A 20881-nucleotide genomic window follows, 5' to 3' on the forward strand; every position below is an offset into this window, starting at 1 on the left:
CAGGATTCAGCCTGTTTCCCACCCCCCACATCCTGCCCCGTGCTTGGCTGAGCTCAGAAAACCAGACCTGCCTCTCAGCTGGCCTCTTTCGCTCCCAGCCTTGGCAGTGTCGTGTGCATGTGTCTAGGGTGAAGACGTCCTGCAGTGTGTGTATGTGTGTGTGTGACGTCCTCTGGGGCTATCTGGCCGGGCTATCTGGCCTGCCTGTCTGTGTGTGGGGAGGCGCTGTGCGTGCCACCCAGGCCCCAAGAAGTGTAGCGTGTGATTCCTGCTCTCCCTGGGAGGAGAGGCCTTGCAGAGCACTGGGCAGGGGGTCTGCCAGGCACATTCAGATCTTTGCTTGTCTGGGTCAACCCTGTGGCTTGTTTTCATTGTTATTTCGTGCCACCTGGTTCAGCGCGGGGCTGAGCTGAGATCCAGCATCCCATGGGCAGAGGGTCTATGCACTGCCTGCCTCCTGTGTGTACTTATACAGCCCTCCTCGGCAGAGCCCCTCCCCACCAGAGTGGATGGACCCTGTCCCAGCCTTCCTGTACACACCCTCCCACCTGTCCATCCCTTCACCATCCATCCATCCATCCATCCATCCATCCCTGACTTATGAGGTTTCAGAGTAACAGCCGTGTTAGTCTGTATTCGCAAAAAGAAAAGGAGGACTTGTGGCACCTTAGAGACTAACCAATTTATTTGAGCATAAGCTTTCGTGAGCTACAGCTCACTTCATCGGATACATACTGTGGAAAGTGTAGAAGATCTTTTATACACACAAAGCATGAAAAAATACCTCCCCCCACCCCACTCTCCTGCTGACAATAGCTTATCTAAAGTGATCACTCTCCTTACAATGTGTATGATAATCAAGGTGAGCCATTTCCAGCACAAATCCAGGGTTTAACAAGAACGTAGGGGGTAGGAAAAAACAAGGGGAAATAGGTTACCTTGCATAAAGACTTAGCCACTCCCAGTCTCTATTCAAGCCTAAGTTACAGTTTCTCGCTGGAGTCCGGATTTGAAGTTTTTTTGTTGAAGAATTGCAACTTTCATGTCTGTAATCACGTGACCAGAGAGATTGAAGTGTTCTCCGACTGGTTTATGAATGTTATAATTCTTGACATCTGATTTGTGTCCATTTATTCTTTTATGTAGAGACTGTCCAGTTTGACCAATGTACATGGCAGAGGGGCACTGCTGGCACATGATGGCATATATCACATTGGTAGATGTGCAGGTGAACGAGCCTCTGATAGTGTGGCTGATGTGATTAGGCCCTACGATGGTGTCCCCTGAATAGATATGTGGACACAGTTGGCAATGGGCTTTATTGCAAGGATAGGTTCCTGGGTTAGTGGTTTTGTTGTGTGGTGTGTGGTTGCTGGTGAGTATTTGCTTCAGGTTGGGGGGCCGTCTGTAAGCAAGGACTGGCCTGTCTCCCAAGATCTGTGAGAGTGATGGGTCGTCCTTCAGGATAGGTTGTAGATCCTTGATGTTGCACTGGAGGGGTTTTAGTTGGGGGCTGAAGGTGATGGCTCATGGCATTCTGTTATTTTCTTTGTTGGGCCTGTCCTGTAGTAGGTGACTTCTGGGTACTCTTCTGGCTCTGTCAATCTGTTTCTTCACTTCCGCAGGTGGGTATTGTAGTTGTAAGAATGCTTGATAGAGATCTTGTAGGTGTTTGTCTCTGTCTGAGGGGTTGGAGCAAATGCGGTTGTATCGCAGAGCTTGGCTGTAGACAATGGATCGTGTGGTGTGGTCAGGGTGAAAGTTGGAGGCATGTAGGTAGGAATAGCGGTCAGTAGGTTTCCGGTATAGGGTGGTGTTTATGTGACCATCGCTTATTAGCACCGTAGTGTCCATCCATCCCACCATCAACCTCAGCCTGGTCCAGTCCACACAAGAGATCCACTTCCTGGACACTGCCCCATTGTGCCCCCAGCAGCAATTAACTGGAACCAAGTGAATTCTGGATCAAAGGGGTGGGTCTTGCATCTCGCTGGTTGGCGTAGCTGGGACCCTCCCTGCCCTGTCTCCAGGTCATTGTGCCTTCGGGGTCATCTACATGGGGAAAAGTACCGACACGGCTTTGCCAGTGAAACACTCCATGTAGACGTGCTTCTTCTGGAAGAAGAGTGTCCAGGGGGAGAGATCTAGCCATGTCAGTAAATGTCCTCATTGATACCAGCCCTGATCTGTGGCTGTCGATCCTCATTGCAATGCCCAACATGCTGATTGCTCGTATTCCAGTCACACCATCAGGCCCCATTCACTACAGCTGCACAGTACGAGGCCCGGCCCCAGGGAGCGAACAGCTTGCCTCGCTAAGGCAGACAATGGGTGAGAGGAGAGAGAAAGTGACTTTCATAGATGCCAAGGCCAAGTGGGACTATGGTGATTATCCACTCAGACCCCCTGTATAGCGCAGGCCAGAGACCTGTCCCCAAACAATCCCTAGAGCAGAGTGTTTAGAAATACAGCCCAGCTGGATTTACAAATTGTCTGTGACGGAGACTCCACCATGACCCTTGGGAAATCGTTCCAGGGGTTAATTACCCTCCCTGTTAAAAAATTGCCCCTTATTTCCTGTCTGAATTTGTCTCGCTTCAGCTTCCAGCCGCCGGACTGTGTTAGCCCTTTCCCCACTAGACTGAAGAGCCCATTATTAAATATTTGTTCCCCATGTAGGTAGTTACAGGCTGTAATCAAGTCACCCCATAAGCTTCTCCTTGTTAAGCTAAATAGATTGAGCTACTTGAGTCCATCAATATAAGGTAGGTTTTCTAAACTCTGAATCATTCTCATGGCTCTTCTCTGACCCCTCCCCAATTTATCAGCATCCTTCGGGAATTGTGGGTACCAGACCTGGACACAAGATCCCAGCAGTGGTTGCACCAATGCCAAATATAGAGGGGAAAATCACCTCTCAGCTCCTACTTGAGATTCCCCTGTTCATGCATCCCTGGGTTGCATTAGCCTTTTTGGCTTCAGGGTCACACTGGGGGCTCCTATTCAGCTGATTGTCCATGCCCCCCCCCCCCTGATCTGTTTCAGAGTTTCTGCTTCCCAGGACAGTCCCCCATCCTGTAATTATGGCCGACATTCTTTGTTCCCTAGACGGATGCATTTACATCTGGCCATAGTAAAGCGCATACTGTTTGCTTGCACCCAGCTTACCAAGCCATCCAGATCGCTTTGTATCCGTGACCCATCCTCTTCACCTTGCTTAAGGTCCTGCAGCAGATCAATGGGAACCAGGAATAGAACCCAGGGCTCCTGGGTGTTTTCCCCAGGAATTGAAATTAGGGGGGGTGTTGGAATATTCGGGGGGGGGGTGAGGGCCGATGAGGGCTGAGACCATGAGGGCAAAGGTGGGCTGTACAGTAAAAACTGAAAAATGTTTCATGATCATTTTATTAGATTTAACTCTTGTTTTAAAACCATCACAAAAATTAAAGTTGGCTGCTCAAACTACTATGAAGCACGACATCTACATCTGTCTTGGTTTCTTGTTGTAATTTTGCACTCTTTGGTGTCTTCTTGTGTGTCCGTTACTTCCAGTCCTTTGTGATATGCTCATGATCAGGCAGAAGGCGACTTCTTTCAGAACACAAAATTCTATTCAATGAGGAAAAAATATGTTCAACTGTAGCTGTTGTGACTGGGAGTAGCGAGAGATGAATTCCTACTTTCATCCCAGGAAACAGAGCACAAAGATTGGGTCAAACCACTAGTGATGATAAAGAAGTTGAAGTTAATTCTTCATTCGTTCATTGTATGATATTCCACTCTGTTCTGTTCCACTCAAATTCTCTATTCTGTCCCGGGCACATGGCAGCCCCATGGCTGGTAGCACCTCACTCCACTCAGCTGTCAGTGTTTTATAAGACAGGCATCCATAAAAGCTACGTGGAGGTTGAGTAGAATCCAGAAATCTCTATTGTAGATTTGTAAGAATCAAGTCTTTGTACTTTTTCAGCTGGCTTAACAAACACTTCTTGTCCTCTTCACTTACGGAGTCAATATAAGGACCTTCATTAGTCAGCTTCTGGACTGAAGTCTTTGCTTCTTCCAGTACATTTTCAATGGATATCTCTGATTGATCCAAGGATAGCTTCTATTTCTGGACAAAGATCTACTACTGTTGTAGCAGGTACCTGGATTACATTGTTTCATGACCCAAGTGGTTTCAACAGTAGATTTAAAAGAGAGAGAATGGCGATAGTCTTCTCTGAACTTAGTAACAAAAGTAGTCCACCAGCCTCACTACTTTCTAAAGCCAGTAATAACGGTTGCAGTAATTTTAAGACAACTGCCAAGAATCACTCATGAGAAAGCCAGCAGGTTTTCCCAGGTTGGACTCATTTGAACTTCAGTCCCAGTGTATCTTCTATTTGTTTCCAAAATGTTCAGTCCTTTTGGACTCTTGCTGAAAAAAGGGTATAATGTCCTTTGAAGATTCTGCAGCTCGTACTAGCGCTCGCTGGAGTAGATGGCCTCTACAGTGTGTATAGGAGAGATTAGGGTTACACTTTTCTCTCAGCAAAGCTTGTGCTCCACCATGTCTTCCAGAGAAGTTTGTAGCTGCATCAAATGCACAAGCAGCCATCTCTTTGGGGTCCAATTGACAAACATTTAACTCTTCTAAGATGTCACAGATACAGCTGATTTGTCTTCTATAACCTGAACATCTAGAATGCATCTACTGGCCTACCACGGACATCAAGATAACATACATAATGACTTAATACTTGATGCCTATTTGCATTGGTGCATTTGTCGGCCATGTATGCACATAGTTTGAATATAGTGAGAGAATTCTTCACTTTTTCGACTCCTGAGTCTTTCACTGTTGCACCACGTGTTTCAAGAGAGTCAGCTGAGTTTTTTGCAGAAAGATACTGAGCATTTGCCAGTCTTGTTCGGAACCAGTGTTCAACTTCAGGATGAACACGTGACAATGCACTTAACATAGGCCTCTAGTTTGCAGTGTGTGGTATCTCTTGCTTAAATAGAAAGTATGATGCAATAGCCATGTTGGTTCACATAAACTGAGTTGTGTCTCCCGCATTCTTAACAGCCTCATTAAGTTCTTCTAAAATTGGCTTTGACAGTGACTGGCTTATAAGGCTTTCTGCACGTTGATGCAGTCCAGAGGCCCGGTGTTTTGCAGCCTTTTCATGTAGGTTGTCAGTATTGGCTTAGTTGATCAGTCTGGCAAACCAAGCTCCTCCACTTTTACTATATAAATCTATGACATGCCCACATCTTAAATACTGCATGTAGTTCTGGTCACCCCATCTCAAAAAAGATATATTGGAATTGGAAAAGGTACAGAGAAGGGCAACAAAAATGATTAGGGGTATGGAACAGATTCCATATGAGGAGAGGTTTCAGAGTAGCAGCCGTGTTAGTCTGGATTCGCAAAAATAAAAGGAGGACTTGTGGCACTTTAGAGACTAACAAATTTATTTGAGCATAAGCTTTCCTGAGCTACAGCTCACTTCATCGGATGCATGAGCTTATGCTCAAATAAATTTGTTAGTCTCTAAGGTGCCACAAGTCCTCCTTTTCTTCATATGAGGAGAGAAGACTGGGCCTTTTCAGCTTGGAAAAGAGATGACTAAGAGTGGATATGATAGAGTCTTATAAAATCTTGATTGGTGAGGAGAAAATGAATAAGGACGTGTTATTTATCCCTTCACTTAACACAAGAACCAGGGGTCACCCAATGAAATGAATAGGCAGTAAGTTTAAAACAAACAAAAGGAAATATTTCTTCACACAACGCACAGTCACCCGTGAAACTTTTTGCCAGGGATGTTGTGAAGGCCAAAATTATAACAGCGTTCAAAAAAGAACTAGATAAGTTCATGGAGGATAGGTCCATCAATGGCTATTAGCCAGGATGGGCAGGGATGCAACATCATGATCTGAATGGCCCTAGCCTCTGTTCGCCAGAAGCTGGGAGTGGACGACAGGGGATGGATCAATCAATGATTCCCTGTTCTGTTCATTCCCTCTGAAGCACCTGGAACAATCACTACTGGAAGACAGGATACTGGGATAGATGGATCATTGATCTGACCCAATATAGCCATTCTTACATAAAAAATAATTATAATAATAAAAAAGTTTAGTACAGAAACTCCCCAAGATAATGACCTCTTGAGATAGTGATAATGTGAGATAATGATCTTGGCAAATAATGCGTTTTAAAAATCTTGGCCTACTTGGAAATATATATTTATATAAGACCCAAAAATCGGGACTGTCCCTATAAAATCGGGACATCTGGTCACCCTAAGTCCAATGCTCTGGCTCCTGTTGTTTGACGTGCCACTGTTCACTCTAGTGCTCTGCCCCAATGGCCCTGCACTGTCACCTTCTGCTGCCACCTGGCACTGTGACCTCTGTGAGTCGGTCTCTCGCGGTTCCACCCAACCCGCAGTGATTTCAGCTCTTCGGGGTTGGGGGAACCTCGTTGCTAGAGCAGACTGGGCCGTCTCTTCCACAGAAACCCTGTCCCACAGCAGGTCTAAGCACTTAGACCTGATTATCAGAGATTTCAGCTCTAGTGGTCACTTAACAAACCAAAAGACTCTCTATGGAGCCTAATCAGCTCTGTCTTTAAACAGTGGAGAGGGGCAGGTCAAATCGTACTTGTGACTCAGGCAGACCATCAAGCAAAACACCTGTCCCCACCCTCTCTCTCGATGCCCTCAATCAGCACAGGCTAAGGACAGTTCTACTGCCCTTTACTCCTACAATAACTATTGTTTTTTCTCCTATAAAAACAACATTTCATTCCCCCTCCTCCCCCCCACCCGCCCCCGCATTCAAGTGATTTGTAACCCAACCCCAGCCAAAATCTATCACTTGGGCAACACAGCTCTGTTTGCTGGATACCTAGGTAGATGAGGTGTGAATGTAAATACAGTCTGGTCCTGAAGCCTTTCCCCCCAGCCCCCAGCTCATCACTAGCTGTCAGGGAGAGCTCCTTTCGACTTTGCTTACAAATCATAATTTGAAATTATTAGGTTGGCCAACATCACCAAAGGAATGCACTGACAGTCACAAAAAACAAAAACTGTATAAGGAAGCTGGTCTGTGATCATACTTTTCAAATCTATGATACTTTTTCAGAGACACGTATTTTATATGCTTTTAAAGTGTGTATTAATGTTTCAATTTCAATTCAAATTTCTGAACAATCACTAAAGTGGCAACACTGCATGTAACGAGTTCACAAAATGGGGGGGAGGGGGGTGTTGGGAAAATTCAGGGGGGGTGTAGGGAAATCCCTGCCTGGGTCCCTGCCCACTGCGCTTCTCAGCACTGGTGACTCAAGTTGCGACACTTGTAACGTTCTCAGTGGTGCTCGCTGTGGTCGGGATTGCACGTGCCCCGAGCGAGGCTGAGCATCCCCCCCCCCCCCCCGCCCAGCAATCTCCTCCTTTATGAAAGTATTGGCAGCCACCATTCGAGCCACTGAGCCAGCCCTGCTAGAGAAAAATGGGGGCGGGGATGTCCCAGAGAAAGGCTGGTCACAGGAAGGCAGCCCAGATATGGGGCAGTGCGTCAGGGATCCATCACATTTCTGGATGGGGATATTAACAAGCGCTGCATCTCCAGGGCCCCAGCCAACGGAGTGCCCCGCGCACGGTACGATCGGAAGCAGCAACCGTTCCGACAGACAGCAGGTGGCCGCGCGAGGACGCCTTTGATAATTCACGCACATGGGCTGGGCTCGGCCGGAAATGGTTTCAGCTAATAGGTGACACAAAGAGATTCCCCAGCTAGTGTGAATCGGCCGGAGCTGCGCTGGCGTCAATGGGGCCAGGCCCCCAGCTGGGGTAAATGGGCGGAGCTGTGGTGGAGCCAGCGGGGTCAGATCCCCACCAGGTGAAAGTCAGCGTAACAGCCACAGAGCGTCGGGCTGTATGCCTGGAACACAGGGTCCAACAGAAGACGTCTGCCCTCTCTGGGAAGTCGTAAGGCCAGGAGATCCCCAGATCATCGGGTGAGGTTACGCACCGCAGAGAGCCAGCACAAGGCTCACATGAGCTCCTCCTATGCCCACGGGTGCATGGTCCTTGCTCTGGCCCCTCTGCAGAGGGGGTTTCCCCCACATCAGGCTCTGCTGACACCTGCATTTCTGGGGCACCCTCCAGCCGGGAATCGCCAGGCATTTGCCAGGGGCTCGTTCAGCCTCACTCCCCGCCCTTGAGCGGGGTCTTGTTGGTGCGATTGCCCCAGTTACGGGCTGGGGGAGGCATGTGGCATCTGTTGGCCCGAGCCTCTGCAGGAATAGCTTCAAGAGCCCTGCTGCCGAATCTTTCCCGTGAGCCCCAAGGCCATGCCAGCCGGCCCATGCCAGCCCCTCGGGGTTCAGTAAGAGACCAGAGACCCGGCTGAACAGCCGGAAGGAACTGACCCAGCGTGTCCTGGTTCTGAGTGCTGTCCCTGTAGCACCATTGGGCCTAGAGCGCCCCACGCTGGTGGGTAACGGCATTATCCCCCTTGCACAGCCTGAAGCATAGCGAGGGGCAGTGCCCCGGTTACACAGCATGGCAGGGACATGCCCAGCGTTTCCTGTCTGCTTGGGCTGTACCCTACCCCTCATTGCCTCTCTTTACCAGGTCTCAAACTCATGACCTTGGCTGTGCAAAGCAGGCACTTGGTCAGCGCCACCCCATGGTCTCAGGTGAGCTGCTGGCTCACGTCAGTGGTAACCACTAGAGGGTGCTCTGTGTCATTCCAAAAGCGGAACAGACGTCTCTGGAGAATGAGTCAGCTGATAAAGTTCAAATTGGCTGGCAAGTGCTTCCAATTCCCTGGAAATGAGCCTTAATTGGATATTGTGTTTGGCGTCTTCAATCAAGAGAGTATAAATATTTCTGATAAATACCGAGGCTCCTTGGCTGATAGCGAGAACAGTGATGAGAACGCAGTGGAAGAATAAAAGCCATTCTCATGAAATTAGTCATTACCTGGCTGTACTGAGTTCTAGAGGAAGAGACCGTGTACAAGCAACATGTATATTTATTTCCCTGATGCAATTCAATACACGTTATTGGTGGGACAAGGGTCACGAGGGTTGGCAAAGCTTAAATAGTGTAAAGAACTGGAGAGTATGGATGACACATTGCCCTCTAGTGGGTGGAATCAGCTCTTCTTGGTTGTGTGTCATAAGCCCTACACTGCAAACAATGATTCTCCTTTAGGCTAAGTAGGAGGGGCCTGTGCTCTTTGGGGAGGGGGAATCTTGGTGCTGTGGCAGTACTAGGTGGCCATGGGTTCCTGACAGGAAATCCTTGGTGCTTTCTCTTTGGGTGGCAGGTTGCCACTGATCATTGGGCGAACTGTGCTACCTCTTTCATTGCCCTGCCTGGGTGTCGATGGCTGAGATCTTATTTTGTCCTTGAGAAAGCTCCTTGTCTGCCTTTTCCTCACATGGAACAGGGGAGTAAACACTTTATTTTCCAGTTTCCACCCTGTGCAGCCCCACTGGTTGGAGGCCTCCCCTCTGGATTTCCAGCCTGTCTTCTTGTCCTCCAAGGCCACCGGGTGGTCAACAATTCTCTCTGGTGTGGGTCTGTATGTGCCATGCCCAGCCCCCTGGCTTCATGAAATGGGAGCAGACGCCTCGCGCAAACCAGCTCCTTGCTTTTGCCTGAGTCTCCTCACAAGGTGCCAGCAGACAAGCTCAGATGCTCCGTCAGTGACCTGGCATTTTGACGATCCCACTGTGCACCTATCTGTTCATTAGGTACCTAGATGCCTTTTCAGATCTGCCCCTCGAACCCAGGGCAGGGGCTTTGTGTAGAAGGCGCGAGGAATAATAAACAAAGCGCCAAGGCAAGGGTTAACAAAGCTGTCTGGGAGAAAGGCTGTTTTTCTGGGGGAAAAGATCTAATTTTTCTTTCCAGTGTCATTCAGGCTGGTTTGAGAACTAACCCTGCTGTCAGTGTTCTTCCAACCAGCCATGACTGTGGGGCACCTCTCCCCGTCCCTCGACTCTCTCTGTGCTCTGCCCCGCCAGGCGTGGAGAGGAGCGATCCGTGCTCACAGCACATGGCTGGAGCTGGGGCGGGAATCTCTTAGGTCACTCTCTGCCTTGCACTGGTGTCAAGGCCCTTTGCCACAGTTTACCCCTGTGAAGGACTAGTGGACCAGCACTGCGCTGGCATTATTACATTACCAGCTCGCCCGCCAAAGAGTAATGAGATCCGATGGCTGGAAGCCGAAGCTAGACACATTTGACGAGAAATAAGGAGCACATTTTTGATGGTGAGGGTGATTAATGGTTGGATCAACTTACCAATGGGGGCAGGGTGGAGTCACCAGGTGAGATTTTTAAATCCAGGTCAGGTGTCTCTTCCTCAAAGCTCTGCTCTGGCTCAGCTGCAGGCTCTGGGCTGGATGCAGGAGGTCAGAGGGGCTGGTCACACGATCTGTGAATCCCCCATGTCCAGGGGAATGATGAGGTGTCACGGATTCCTGCGTGGTACCCGCTGCTCCGCTGACCGATGCAAAGGGCGGGATGTCGGACGGGGTCTCACCCCGCGGACTGGGCGCCGACCTCCACCCCGAAGGGGGGCCACGTCAGCTGAACTTTCAGAGTCACAGCAGCACAGCGCCCCCTAGTGTGGATGCGGTTAGACTGGTATAAATGGTTCAGCTCTTCCTGGATAGGAAAGGAAATAAGCGATACCTTGGCCCAGGTCCTCCAAGGCACCTAACTTCCAGTGGGATCCCTTGAGGACCCGGGCCCTTGATACCGGTCATGTTGGCACGTGAGGAATAGCCAGGTGCTGAGGGCTCTCAGTAAATACAGAGGGGGCTCGGCCACCTGCAGGATCAGACGCAGCCCTTTTGCATCTGTCTGTATTGAAGCAATCGTGCTAAGGTTTCCTGTGCAATCCAGCTCCTTGGTGCTGCTGTGTGGTGTGCAATGTCCCTAATGAGTCATTAACGGGCTAGCAATTCCTTATGCAAATAAGGGGGGAGCAGCACCAGCATGGGAGCTAGCCCTTGCGTTACAATTGTACAAGGGTACGGAATAATCCGTCACAGCAGCTGGATGGCCGGACGCTCCCTCTGCAGCGGGTTCAGGCTCCTCGCCCAAACATCCTGCTCCCGATGGGCACCCCATTGCTCCAGTGGGACTTGGATCAGGCCCAGGCAAAGCTGCCCATGGAGCCCACCCTGTGGCCCTCAGGGAAAAGGAGGCATCAAACAGTAAATAGGTATTAAAGCTGCTACTCACCCTTGAGGAGCTGAGCATCCACCGAGCTCAGCACCTCGCAGAATTGGGCCTTGCTGGAATTCAGCTGTGACCAAACCCTCCCACTTTTGCCTCTGTTGTAAGTTACACTCGAGAGAGCAAATAAAACTCAGTACAGACTAGAAGCATTAAAATAGCCCATGGGCCTTAGGGGAAAATCCTATGGCAGTAGGGTTCTATAGGTCCTTTTATATGCCTACGGAGAAGTGATCCGGCTCCTGGGTTTCGGAAAGACCCTATAAAGTTCAGCATCAGGGATGGAATTGGCTACTCACATCTATAGGTTGGCTCCCAAACCCTGGAGAAAAGGTTTCACTTCCTGTTCAGTTCTAAAGGAAGCCCTCCCTGCTTGGCCAGGCGGTTGGTGTGAGCAGAGACTGGATCAGGGCCTCTGAGTACCTAGGTGGGGAGAAGATTCCCGAGGCCCTGGGGAATCTTGGGGAAAGCGACCAGCATGGCTAGTGTGGAGTAACCTGTTCTGGAATAGCTCCCAGGGTGGCCTGGAATAGCTAGCCCGGACTATTCCAGAACAGGGAAATGACACCATTATGTTGTTTTCTCACCGTGCTGGCACCATGCCACTCAGTGTGCCCCCTGGAGACAAGGCCTCGGAGCAGGGGGTCTTTCATCTAGCCGACAATGGCAGGACAAGAGTCAGCACTCAGAAAGAGTCAGGAGATTTTGAAAAGCGATACATTCTGGGGCTCTTTTGCTTTCTGTTTTGGAAATGTCCTTGTCTGGAAATGAAACCGGAAATTCCCAACACGGCCCCGGGAGCTGGAGAACAAATCAGACGTCTTAAGACTCACCGAGTGTGTGCCCAATGCCTGCAAGTTGGAGACAGACAAACTCACATGGGAAATGACCCTGGAATGGCTGCCCTAGGACTTGGGGGATTCGCCATCACCTGGGTCTTAAACCTGAGATCGGGCAGCTCTTTTGAATGGATTTGCCCTGGTTTAAGCAGAAGTTCTGGGCTCAATGCTGGAATTGCTGGCGGCAGGGCTGTGGCCTCTGCTAAGCAGGAGCTCAGACTAGATGATCACAGTGGTGCCTTCTGGCCTTGGGATCTAGGACTGTCTGGATTGGGGGCTTTGCTTTCTTGGGCTTGTCTCTGCCCCCAGCATAACGGCAGCGGGGCGGGTGCAGACACATGGCAGGCCTGCAGCTGAGGGTCTGCTACACGTGCTCGGAGCAGTGGGAACAGCCCGCTCCCGCCCCCTTCAGCCTGAACCGTGCACCTGCCCGCAAGAGAGACGCCCCCTTTGCCTGTGGCCCCAGGTGCGGAAGGTGATGGAAAGGCGGCTGCTGTGATTAGAAACAGGGCACACCAGTGCCGGCAGCCGAGCTTCAGAGATAACACACTGCTGAGCTCACGGTGGCCGGGGGGGGGCACAGTTCTGCACCTCACATGGCCCCAGGGTCAATCCCCGGCAGGCCAGCACTGGGGCGGGCGCCATCTGCCTTGGGCAGTGCTGGCCAGGCTATGTGTGCCCCATGGCAATGATGCCAAGGTATTTTCCTCACTCTCCCCCCCCCACCCCCCACCCGCCAGTGTCCTGGATCTCAGCTCCTGGAGCAAGAGCCATTTGTATTTCTATTGCAGTTACATGGGGCTTTGCCTGTTCAGAGCAGTTTCTCCGGGAGGAGTGGGGGGGCTGAACTCATGGATGGGCTAGCAGAGATGGGGAAACTGAGGCACCGAGCGGGGCAGGGATTCACTCAAGCTCACACAGCCAGTCAGTGAGCAATCTGGGAATGGAGCCAAATCTCTTGACATGCAGTCTGGTGCTATAACCACTAGACACTAGACTAGACACCTGGATTTGTGCTGGAAATGGCCCAACTTGATGATCACTTTAGATAAGCTATTACCAGCAGGACAGTGAGGTGGGAGGAGGTATTGTTTCATGATCTCTGTGTGTATATAATATCTGCTGCAGTTTCCACGGTATGCATCCGATGAAGTGAGCTGTAGCTCACGAAAGCTGATGCTCAAATAAATTGGTTAGTCTCTAAGGTGCCACAAGTACTCCTTTTCTTTTTGCGAATACAGACGAACACGGCTGTTACTCTGAAACCTGTCACTAGACAATGCTGCCTCCATGGGGCGAACGGACTGGGTGGGCACAGTGCAGTGCAGGGCTTAGAGACTTGCGTGCAGCTCCAGGGGAAGGCAAGGGGAGCTGCAGCTGTATGGCCAGGGGCTGGATCGGGCCCTTCGGGCCCCAGTCCTTCTGCTTGGGCCGGAAGGAGTCTGTGCCCGTTCGGTCCCACTCCCCCTCGGCTCGCCAGGTGGGGCTAGCAGGGTCCCAAGGCTCAGCAGCAGCCAGAGGGATGCCTGGCAAAGCTGCACCATGCCAGTGGCAGGCCCTTAAAAGGCACTTTAGCTGGGCCTGGGGCGAGTGCATTAGCGGGGCGTGGGCAGGCCTAGAGGGCAATAGCCATGTAGCTCCCAGCCAGGGGATGCTGGGAAGATGGGCTGACTGGAGACTGGGCTTTTAAGAGCAGAACACTTGGTTTTCCCGCGAAAGGTTTGCCAAGTGGCTGTGTGCATGTACGCACGTGGGCCCAAACAGTGCTTCCGGGTGCAAGTGGGCTCGCAAGTGGGCCAGACAGAACGTGGCTTTTAATGAAAATGTCCTGATTTCTTTCAAAAACTTTTCACAGAAAATACCCCCATTTTCCAGCCGGGGCACTGGTGGTCAGATGGGTGGAGCCGGCACAGAGCCCAGCCAGGCCATGCTCTCCTCTGCCCACGACACTGCCCACGCCCCCGGCCTCTGTACGCCAGAATGGCCCCTCCCAGGGCTCCCAGGTGGCTCTACCGGGCTGGTTCGCCTAGACACCTAGGCAGCGCTCCCGGGCTGGTTTGCCTAGACACCTAGGCAGCGCTCCCATCAGAGGCGGAGCTGTCCCTGGGACGGGCCGCGCCATGCTGAGGCCATGGGCCTGGGGGAGAGCCCCCCACCGACTCCCAAGGCACCCAGCGCCACCTTGGGGCCCGAATTCCAGCTGTGCTGAGCCCCCCCCGATTCCACTGGAAGTTGCATGTTCTCAGCACCTCTGAAAGCAGACGCTGGCCAGCTCCTGCCCTCCCCCCCACCCGCACAGAGTAGCGCCACCCCCAGGGGCTCCTTGGCAGAGGCTAAATCTCACGCTACCCTAGATCCAGGCTTGCGCTTCCCTTTACCAGACCGCAGTGGCCCCATCGCATTCTCAGCTGTGAAGATTCCAGGGCCGTTCAAGATAAGATCAGGGCACGCTGGGCACCAGGCCCTCAGCCGCAGCGTGGGAAGGGCCAGCCCAGACTCAGGCACTGAGGCCTGCTCGAGGCTAGAGCATTCGGTCGGCTTGGCTGCATTGCTCTGGGTGTGCAAGAATTCTCCCATCGGCCGAGCTGCTCCCTCAGGGGGGAGAGGTCGCCTACGCCGGGGGGGCGCCCCTCACGTGTAGCTAATCCCTGCGTCTTCCTGGGGAGTCTCCCATCTGCATTCCAGCCTGGTCCAACCCTCCTTAGCTCAGGAAAGCGAACGTTCACACACACACACACACACCCCCCCCCCGGCTCCTCAATGGCTCCAGGAACAGCTGGGCCTCCCCAGGTGCGGGGCCTGCCTCTCCGTTCCCACCACTCCCAGAGCCCAGACTCGGCTCCCGCAGTCCCAGGCAGCTCGGCGGCCCAGTTAGCACAAACCCTGCAGACGTGGCCTCAATAGGTGAGCCAACCCGCATGGGAGGAAAGGTAATTTTGGAGCCTTGTTGGAGACAACGGGGCCTTAATGAGCCAGCCAATCGGCAGCAGATTGTGCCAGCCGAGGGGAGGAGGTGCTGGGACAGTCAAGGGGGAGTTTAAATTGTTGTTTGTTTAACAGCGAGTCAGCTGGTCCATCTCCTTGGCTTGATCTAGCGGCCGGCCGGTGGAGCCAGCATGGCCAGCTCCTCAAAGGCACTTGGGCCCCTAACTCCCATTGACTTCAGTGGAAGTTAGGAGCCTACATACCTTTGAGGATCTGTGTGGGGGAGACTTTCCACTGACTTCCCTGGGGCTCGGCTCAGGCCCCTGGCCAGCCAGTGAGAGCAGTGGCAGGTGTACAGGCAGAGGCCATGGGTCTGGGCTCTTGAGAGCTAACCCTGGCCCCAGCTCTGAGCTGCTAGCTCACCTGCCCGCTATGGGCTGGCTGCAGGAATCCCTGGATGGCCCCTTGCTGCCTGAGCAGACGTGACTCTTGAGTGGGCCGCTCACTTCTCTGCCTCATATTCCCTGTCAGAGGCTACCAGCATCACTGGCCCACTGGGAGGGTAATTGTCAGGGGTCACCATTATAAAACTATCAGTTCTCCCCAGTGATGCCAGTTATTTCCTGTCCTCTGGCCTCACCCATCCCATGCAGCTCATGGAGCCGGGGTGGTTCTTGGTCTATGCAGGGCCTCGGGGGGGGGGAGCTAACTGGGGCTGACTCCCACTCACCCTGCCAGGGAGGTGACACTGATCCCCGAGTGGAGGGTCAGTGTAGATGGGGCCCAGTGCTGCGATAGCTCTATTTCCACTGAGGGGGATGATGGTCACAGCGCTTGAGGGGCTCTATTCACACCTGCCTGGAAGAAGCAGGAAAGCCCCCAGGGGCCACTGTGCCAAGGAGGAATTCACCCCTGCAGGAGGGCGGGCAGCAGGCGAGCATCCTGCCAGTGAGACTGACCCAATCCTCAGCTGGCGTAAATCGACATTGCTGCATTTTCTGGGACGGATGCAGGGGGATTTGCACCTGGGGAGGGTCTGGCCCAGTGTTCCTGCACCAGGGGAGGAGAAGCCGGAAATGAAACTGACTAGAGAAAAAGCATGAAACTGAACAATACCTTGGGGAGAAATGCAGAAAGCAGGGAAACCTTGGAAACAGGGGAAGCTAGATTTACACAATTTATTTGCATACTCATCGGTGTTTTTAATATCTATCTATCTATCTATCTATCTATCTATCTATCTATCTATGGCATTTCTATTCAACCCATCACTGCCAGATCTCGACACTCCCAGGTCTTTTCGCCACCCTGCCCCCAACTCACTGGGTGACCCTGGACAAATCATTTTCCCTTTCTGTGCCTCAGTTTCCTCATCAGTAAGGCTGGGTTAGTGATACTGCAACTGCCTATACTCTCAGGGGAGGGGGGCTATGAGGGTTCTGATCTATAGCCCAGGTCCCTGGTTGGTGTAAATGGACATAGCGCTATGGAAGGTGATGGAGTGATGCCAATTTACACCAGCTGAGGAATTAGCCCAGCATGTGTATCGTGCTCAGGAATTGGGGCATTTGCATTGTCATCTTGACACACACCCCCGCCCCAAGGATTTGCGGGTGGAGTCGCCTTGTTTGTCCATCAGGGGTTCGCTGGAGCAGCTGTCACGCGTTCAGATGCCTCAGAGGTCCCAGCGCCCCGCCACTGGCTGGGGACCGATGTGCCGGCTCTACCTGGGGACAGGAGTGGAGCAGGCCGGGTTACTGCATTGTTAGCCCAGAGCTTTCCGGAGATTAAAGAGTGGGCTCAGCAAACAGTCTCTGTGTGAGCACCAGGAGGGGTGGGAATCCCAGTAACCTTTGCCAGTGCCTGCTGCAGCCCCAGGGGTGCCAGGAAACACTCAGCAGGCTTGTATGTCCCTGCCATAAGCAGCATCAAACAGGAAAGCCCAGGGGCCAGCTCTGGCCACTCAACTCACATGGCTGCTGGGCCGGGGGGAGCCCCACTGTCCCGACAGGAGACAGCAAGGTCTGGGTGAGAGGGTGCGGGGTTGGTGCCCAGAGCCCTGGGGTGAAATCCTGGCTCTGCTGGATCAAGGAGAGGTTTGCCATTGACTTCACCAGGGCCAGGAATTCACCCTGGTGTCCATTCCTGGCTCTGCCAATGACCAGCTGCGGGACCTTGGTCAAGTCATTTTCCCTCTCTGGGTCTCTGCTTCCCTTCCCACCCTCCTGCTGTCTTGTTTGTTTGTGCTGCCAGCTCTGCAGGGCGGGGACGGACATACAGCACCGAGCGCGGTGGGAGCCTGGTCGCAGCTTCTAGGCGCAAGGCTGCTGCTGCTGCTCCGGGCAAGCGTCTGCACCCCTGACGTCTCTGCGTGCTCCCAGAACACACACGTCTGCGTCCCCGGCCTGCACTCGGGTCACTGCCACACACACAGGGACAGGAGGGACAATGCCCAGGGCGCCTGAGAACACCCCGAGGTCCTCCCCGCCTGTTCCACTGTGCTGCTGGCATCTGCCCGCTGGAGAGCGGAGCTGAACTCCAGTTTAGATCACACATGAATCATAGAATCATAGAATATAAGGGTTGGAAGGGACCCCAGAAGGTCATCTAGTCCAACCCCCTGCTCGAAGCAGGACCAATTCCCAGTTAAATCATCCCAGCCAGGGCTTTGTCAAGCCTGACCTTAAAAACCTCTAAGGAAGGAGATTCTACCACCTCCCTAGGTAACGCATTCCAGTGTTTCACCACCCTCTTAGTGAAAAAGTTTTTCCTAATATCCAATCTAAACCTCCCCCACTGCAACTTGAGACCATTACTCCTCGTTCTGTCATCTGCTACCATTGAGAACAGTCTAGAGCCATCCTCTTTGGAACCCCCTTTCAGGTAGTTGAAAGCAGCTATCAAATCCCCCCTCATTCTTCTCTTCTGCAGGCTAAACAATCCCAGCTCCCTCAGCCTCTCCTCATAACTCATGTGTTCCAGACCCCTAATCATTTTTGTTGCCCTTCGCTGGACTCTCTCCAATTTATCCACATCCTTCTTGAAGTGTGGGGCCCAAAACTGGACACTACTCCAGATGAGGCCTCACCAATGTCGAATAGAGGGGAACGATCACGTCCCTCGATCTGCTCGCTATGCCCCTACTTATACATCCCAAAATGCCATTGGCCTTCTTGGCAACAAGGGCACACTGCTGACTCATATCCAGCTTCTCGTCCACTGTCACCCCTAGGTCCTTTTCCGCAGAACTGCTGCCTAGCCATTCGGTCCCTAGTCTGTAGCTGTGCATTGGGTTCTTCCGTCCTAAGTGCAGGACCCTGCACTTATCCTTATTGAACCTCATCAGATTTCTTTTGGCCCAATCCTCCAATTTGTCTAGGTCCTTCTGTATCCTATCCCTCCCCTCCAGCGTATCTACCACTCCTCCCAGTTTAGTATCATCCGCAAATTTGCTGAGAGTGCAATCCACACCATCCTCCAGATCATTTATGAAGATATTGAACAAAACCGGCCCCAGGACCGACCCTTGGGGCACTCCACTTGATACCGGCTGCCAACTAGACATGGAGCCATTGATAACTACCCGTTGAGCCCGACAATCTAGCCAGCTTTCTACCCACCTTATAGTGCATTCTTCCAGCCCATACTTCCTTAACTTGCTGACAAGTATACTGTGGGAGACCGTGTCAAAAGCTTTGCTAAAGTCAAGAAACAATACATCCACTGCTTTCCCTTCATCCACAGAACCAGTAATCTCATCATAAAAGGCGATTAGATTAGTCAGGCATGACCTTCCCTTGGTGAATCCATGCTGGCTGTTCCTGATCACTTTCCTCTCATGCAAGTGCTTCAGGATTGATTCTTTGAGGACCTGCTCCATGATTTTTCCAGGGACTGAGGTGAGGCTGACTGGCCTGTAGTTCCCAGGATCCTCCTTCTTCCCTTTTTTAAAGATTGGCACTACATTAGCCTTTTTCCAGTCATCCGGGACTTCCCCCGTTCGCTACGAGTTTTCAAAGATAATGGCCAATGGCTCTGCAATCACAGCCGCCAATTCCTTCAGCACTCTCGGATGCAACTCGTCCGGCCCCATGGACTTGTGCACGTCCAGCTTTTCTAAATAGTCCCTAACAACCTCTATCTCCACAGAGGGCTGGCCATCTCTTCCCCATTTTGTGATGCCCAGCACAGCAGTCTGGGAGCTGACCTTGTTAGTGAAAACAGAGGCAAAAAAAGCATTGAGTACATTCGCTTTTTCCACATCCTCTGTCACTAGGTTGCCTCCCTCATTCAGTAAGGGGCCCACACTTTCCTTGGCTTTCTTCTTGTTGCCAACATACCTGAAGAAACCCTTCTTGTTACTCTTGACATCTCTGGCTAGCTGCAGCTCTAGGTGCGATTTGGCCCTCCTGATATCATTCCTACATGCCCGAGCAATATTTTTATACTCTTCCCTGGTCATATGTCCAACCTTCCACTTCTTGTAAGCCTCTTTTTTATGTTTAAGATCCGCTAGGATTTCACCATTAAGCCAAGCTGGTCGCCTGCCATATTTACTATTCTTTCGACTCATCGGGATGGTTTGTCCCTGTAACCTCAACAGGGATTCCTTGAATGTGACGTGACATGAATGTGAAGGTCTTGAATTCTTACCCCCACTGAGGGACACCAGCAGAGCTGGGGGGTGGGGGGTGCCCAGGGCTGGGCTAGCAGGGGGCTGCAGGTCGGGATTCAGGGGCATCAGCATCTTCCGCCAGTTCCAGGATAATGCTCCTGGTGTCATTTTCCCTTTCATTGATGCTGCTGCTGGTGGCTCTGGGTCTGGATTCTCTTTGGAATGGCTCCCGGTGCAGACCCCCATCTCACAGCCAGGACCCCGCTATGTACTAGCTGCATGCGCACATGCCCCCCACACCTATTCTGGGCTTTGTCTCTGTCACAGAGTCCCTGGGCGATGCTCTGGAACTGCTCCCCATGAAGCCAGTCAGGACTCTGGGGAAGTCTCCTTCCTGTGAGCAGCCTGTCTGCAGGACACAAAGCTCACACAGCTTCCACCTTCCTGGGTCTGACCTCGGAGCCTTCAGCATCCTCTGCCCCTCCGTGCGCTTCCCACAGCGAGTCCGCCCAGGTGGGGTTCTGGGGAAGCCAGAGGGTCCTGCCCCCCAACTCCACACTCAGACGTGACTCTCAGCCAGCCAGTAAAACAGAAGGTTTATTAGACGACAGGAACATGGTCTAACACAGAGCTTGTAGGTGCAAAGAACAAGACCCCTCAGCTGGGTCCATTTTGGGGGGCAGTGAGTCAGACAACCACGCTTCACTCCATGTCTCCAGCCAGCCCCAAACTGAAACTCCCTCCAGCCCCTCCTCCTCTGGGCTTTGTCCCTTTCCTGGGCCAGGAGGTCACCTCATTCCTTTGTTCTCCAACCCTTTAACTCTCACCTCACAGGGGGGAAGGGCCCAGGCCATCAGTTGCCAGGAAACAGGGTGTTGGCCATTCTCTGTGTCCAGACCCCTGCACACACCTGCCCTCTAGGGCTCTGCAATGATCATACCCCCTTACCCCGCCACCTAGATACTTAAAAACTGCCTAGGGGAAACTGAGGCACCCACACACTATTCAGAAGAAACATTAAGAACAGTCCCACTTCGTCACATCTCTCCCCCCTTCAAGATCGAACTGAGCGGGGTCACTTTAGCCGGTGACCTGGGGAAGTTCGAAGCCAGCAACGTTCCCATGGATGCCCCAGCATCTCTCCCATTCCTTGGTAGGAGTTACACCAGGCCCTTCCAGTTTCACGCCCTCCCTTAGGTCGGGGGTGGTCGATAGCACTCGCAGGCCGCATGTGGGAAGGTCTAT

The 20881-nt window shown here is 52.2% G+C and overlaps 1 protein-coding gene across 3 annotated transcripts in view; it reads left to right on the forward strand.

Annotated features, from left to right (window-relative positions):
* CPNE5 (copine 5) overlaps nucleotides 1-20881 on the forward strand; it is a 214894-nt gene that overhangs the window by 41645 nt on the left and 152368 nt on the right. The window lies entirely within an intron of this gene.

The sequence above is a fragment of the Caretta caretta genome, chromosome 21 (assembly GCF_965140235.1).
Source record: "Caretta caretta isolate rCarCar2 chromosome 21, rCarCar1.hap1, whole genome shotgun sequence".
NCBI classification, from domain to species: domain Eukaryota; kingdom Metazoa; phylum Chordata; order Testudines; family Cheloniidae; genus Caretta; species Caretta caretta.